Below are 5,000 nucleotides of genomic sequence, written 5' to 3'. Positions count from 1 at the left end.
GGAGCTCCAGCGGACCGGGGGGAGCGCGCCCGTCTTCGGGGCTTGTTGCTGGCCGTTGGAGGAGCTCCAGCGGACCGCGGGGAGCGCGCCCGTCTTCGGGGCTTGTTGCTGGCCGTTGGCGGAGCTCCAGCGGACCGCGGGGAGCGCGCCCGTCTTCGGGGCTTGTTGCTGGCCGTTGGAGGAGCTCCAGCGGACCGGGGGGAGCGCGTCCGTCTTCGGGGCTTGTTGCTGGCCGTTGGAGGAGCTCCAGCGGACCGCGGGGAGCGCGCCCGTCTTCGGGGCTTGTTGCTGGCCGTTGGCGGAGCTCCAGCGGACCGCGGGGAGCGCGCCCGTCTTCGGGGCTTGTTGCTGGCCGTTGGAGGAGCTCCAGCGGACCGCGGGGAGCGCGCCCGTCTTCGGGGCTTGTTGCTGGCCGTTGGAGGAGCTCCAGCGGACCGGGGGGAGCGCGCCCGTCTTCGGGGCTTGTTGCTGGCCGTTGGAGGAGCTCCAGCGGACCGCGGGGAGCGCGCCCGTCTTCGGGGCTTGTTGCTGGCCGTTGGAGGAGCTCCAGCGGACCGGGGGGAGCGCGTCCGTCTTCGGGGCTTGTTGCTGGCCGTTGGAGGAGCTCCAGCGGACCGCGGGGAGCGCGCCCGTCTTCGGGGCTTGTTGCTGGCCGTTGGCGGAGCTCCAGCGGACCGCGGGGAGCGCGCCCGTCTTCGGGGCTTGTTGCTGGCCGTTGGAGGAGCTCCAGCGGACCGCGGGGAGCGCGCCCGTCTTCGGGGCTTGTTGCTGGCCGTTGGAGGAGCTCCAGCGGACCGGGGGGAGCGCGCCCGTCTTCGGGGCTTGTTGCTGGCCGTTGGAGGAGCTCCAGCGGACCGGGGGGAGCGCGCCCGTCTTCGGGGCTTGTTGCTGGCCGTTGGCGGAGCTCCAGCGGACCGGGGGGAGCGCGCCCGTCTTCGGGGCTTGTTGCTGGCCGTTGGAGGAGCTCCAGCGGACCGCGGGGAGCGCGCCCGTCTTCGGGGCTTGTTGCTGGCCGTTGGCGGAGCTCCAGCGGACCGGGGGGAGCGCGTCCGTCTTCGGGGCTTGTTGCTGGCCGTTGGAGGAGCTCCAGCGGACCGCGGGGAGCGCGCCCGTCTTCGGGGCTTGTTGCTGGCCGTTGGAGGAGCTCCAGCGGACCGGGGGGAGCGCGCCCGTCTTCGGGGCTTGTTGCTGGCCGTTGGAGGAGCTCCAGCGGACCGGGGGGAGCGCGCCCGTCTTCGGGGCTTGTTGCTGGCCGTTGGCGGAGCTCCAGCGGACCGGGGGGAGCGCGCCCGTCTTCGGGGCTTGTTGCTGGCCGTTGGAGGAGCTCCAGCGGACCGCGGGGAGCGCGCCCGTCTTCGGGGCTTGTTGCTGGCCGTTGGAGGAGCTCCAGCGGACCGCGGGGAGCGCGCCCGTCTTCGGGGCTTGTTGCTGGCCGTTGGAGGAGCTCCAGCGGACCGGGGGGGAGCCGGGCGTTCGAGTTGCCCAGGCAGGGGGTTATCCTCCACTAGCAAACCTCCATGAGCAGCGGAGCCCGTCAGCTGCGCCAAAAAGAACCACACGAGGGCGGCCTGGGGTTGAAATCCCCCGCCACATAGGAACGAATGCCGGGCGTTCGAGTTGCCCAGGCAGGGGGTTATCCTCCACTAGCAAACCTCCATGAGCAGCGGAGCCCGTCAGCTGCGCCAAAAAGAACCACACGAGGGCGACCTGGGGTTGAAATCCCCCGCCACATAGGAACGAATGCCGGGCGTTCGAGTTGCCCAGGCAGGGGGTTATCCTCCACTAGCAAACCTCCACGAGCAGCGGAGCCCGTCAGCTGCGCCAAAAAGAACCACACGAGGGCGACCTGGGGTTGAAATCCCCCGCCACATAGGAACGAATGCCGGGCAACCAGGGGTCGAAATCCCCCATTGAAATGAATGGCGGGCAACCAGGGGTCGAAGTCCCCCATTGAAATGAATGGCGGGCAACCAGGGGTCGAAGTCCCCCATTGAAATGAATGGCGGGTTACCAGGGGTCGAAATCCCCCATTGAAATGAATGGCGGGCGACCAGGGGTCGAAATCCCCCATTGAAATGAATGGCGGGCAACCAGGGGTCGAAGTCCCCCATTGAAATGAATGGCGGGCAACCAGGGGTCGAAGTCCCCCATTGAAATGAATGGCGGGCTACCAGGGGTCGAAATCCCCCATTGAAATGAATGGCGGGCGACCAGGGGTCGAAATCCCCCATTGAAATGAATGGCGGGCAACCAGGGGTCGAAGTCCCCCATTGAAATGAATGGCGGGCAACCAGGGGTCGAAGTCCCCCATTGAAATGAATGGCGGGCTACCAGGGGTCCAAGTCCCCCATTGAAATGAATGGCGGGCTACCAGGGGTCGAAGTCCCCCATTGAAATGAATGGCGGGCTACCAGGGGTCGAAATCCCCCATTGAAATGAATGGCGGGCGACCAGGGGTCGAAATCCCCCATTGAAATGAATGGCGGGCGACCAGGGGTCGAAATCCCCCATTGAAATGAATGGCGGGCAACCAGGGGTCGAAGTCCCCCATTGAAATGAATGGCGGGCTACCAGGGGTCGAAATCCCCCATTGAAATGAATGGCGGGCGACCAGGGGTCGAAATCCCCCATTGAAATGAATGGCGGGCTACCAGGGGTCCAAGTCCCCCATTGAAATGAATGGCGGGCTACCAGGGGTCGAAGTCCCCCATTGAAATGAATGGCGGGCTACCAGGGGTCGAAATCCCCCATTGAAATGAATGGCGGGCGACCAGGGGTCGAAATCCCCCATTGAAATGAATGGCGGGCAACCAGGGGTCGAAAGTCCCCATTGAAATGAATGGCGGGCGACCAGGGGTCGAAATTCCCCATTGAAATGAATGGCGGGCAACCAGGGGTCGAAATTCCCCATTGAAATGAATGGGCCCATTCATTTTCAATGGCCGGGCTACCAGGGGCGCAGTACCACCTGTCGTCATTAGGGGCGCTGTAGATAGGGGACCGAGTCCCCCCATTCGAGAGGTTTGCACCCAAACCTCAAAATGGTTGGTGTACAATTATAGGAGAGACCTTTTTAAGACGTGGGAGCTCCAGGGCAAATCAAGGGAGGCTCGACCAACCCATATCCGCTTTAGATGCACTTTAGGTCGGACTCCCTTGCCAGATGGTCCCCTCCTCAGCCTGGTTCTCGAATTTTTTCTAAGTCAGCCCAACTTGGAAATATTTTCAGAGTGCCACTTTCAAGGGAGTTTCGCCCAACCCCTATCCGCCTAAGAGGCACTTCAGGTCGGCCTGACTGGCCACATTTTCCCCCTCCTCATCCTGGTTCTCGAATTTTTTCTAAGTCAGCCAAACTTGGAAATTTTTTCAGAGTGCCACTTTCAAGGGAGTTTCGCCCAACCCCTATCCGCCTAAGAGGCACTTCGGGTCGGCCTGACTGGCCACATTTTCCCCCTCCTCATCCTGGTTCTCGAATTTTTTCTAAGTCAGCCAAACTTGGAAATTTTTTCAGAGTGCCACTTTCAAGGGAGTTTCGCCCAACCCCTATCCGCCTAAGAGGCACTTCGGGTCGGCCTGACTGGCCACATTTTCCCCCTCCTCATCCTGGTTCTCGAATTTTTTCTAAGTCAGCCAAACTTGGAAATTTTTTCAGAGTGCCACTTTCAAGGGAGTTTCGCCCAACCCCTATCCGCCTAAGAGGCACTTCGGGTCGGCCTGACTGGCCACATTTCCCCCCTCCTCATCCTGGTTCTCGAATTTTTTCTAAGTCAGCCAAACTTGGAAATTTTTTCAGAGTGCCACTTTCAAGGGAGTTTCGCCCAACCCCTATCCGCCTAAGAGGCACTTCGGGTCGGCCTGACTGGCCACATTTTCCCCCTCCTCATCCTGGTTCTCGAATTTTTTCTAAGTCAGCCAAACTTGGAAATTTTTTCAGAGTGCCACTTTCAAGGGAGTTTCGCCCAACCCCTATCCGCCTAAGAGGCACTTCGGGTCGGCCTGACTGGCCACATTTTCCCCCTCCTCATCCTGGTTCTCGAATTTTTTCTAAGTCAGCCAAACTTGGAAATTTTTTCAGAGTGCCACTTTCAAGGGAGTTTCGCCCAACCCCTATCCGCCTAAGAGGCACTTCGGGTCGGCCTGACTGGCCACATTTTCCCCCTCCTCATCCTGGTTCTCGAATTTTTTCTAAGTCAGCCAAACTTGGAAATTTTTTCAGAGTGCCACTTTCAAGGGAGTTTCGCCCAACCCTTATCCGCCTAAGAGGCACTTCAGGTCGGCCTGACTGGCCACATTTTCCCCCTCCTCATCCTGGTTCTCGAATTTTTTCTAAGTCAGCCAAACTTGGAAATTTTTTCAGAGTGCCACTTCCAAGGGAGTTTCGCCCAATCCCTATCCGACTTAGAGGCACTTCGGGTCGGCCTCCCTGGCCAGATTTCCCCCCTCCTCAGCCCCGGTTCTCAAATTTTTTTCCAAGTCGGCCGATCTTCCGGATATTTTCAGAGCGCCGCCCCCGGAGCCTCCGGAGCCTCGGCAGCAGGCCGTCGCCCGCGACACGCCGCACCTTCTCCCACGTACGAACGGCATCCAAGACCCGCCTTCGGAGGGCCCCCGCCGGCCGGCCTCGCGCCGGTGTTCGGGCGGGCGGCTCCTCCGGCTCGCGGGTCGCCTTACAGCGCCCCGGCCACCGCGAACGCCGGCCTTTGACGGCCCGGCGCTCGCACAGCCCCGGCGCGCCCGATTGGAAGCGAGGCCGAGACGCCCCCCGAACCGGCGACGTACGCCCCCCCTCCCTTTAACCGGGGCGGGGGGGTTACGAAGCCATCACCCGGCCGTCCTACGACGGAGCCCGGCGCCCCGCCGGCCCTCCCTCCCCCGCCCGACAGGCGCGAGCCCAGTCTGGGGGAGGTTGGCGCCCGGAGGCGGCGGCGGTGCCTCCGGAAGCACTATGTTTCTCATGCCCTTCAAACAAATGGCGAGGCCGAAGCACCTGGCGCGCCGCG

The sequence above is a fragment of the Leptonotus elevatus genome, unplaced genomic scaffold, assembly GCF_054856555.1.
Source record: "Leptonotus elevatus isolate MCC_2025b unplaced genomic scaffold, RoL_Lele_1.0 HiC_scaffold_204, whole genome shotgun sequence".
Classification (NCBI taxonomy): domain Eukaryota; kingdom Metazoa; phylum Chordata; class Actinopteri; order Syngnathiformes; family Syngnathidae; genus Leptonotus; species Leptonotus elevatus.
This window is presented reverse-complemented; position numbering follows the sequence as displayed.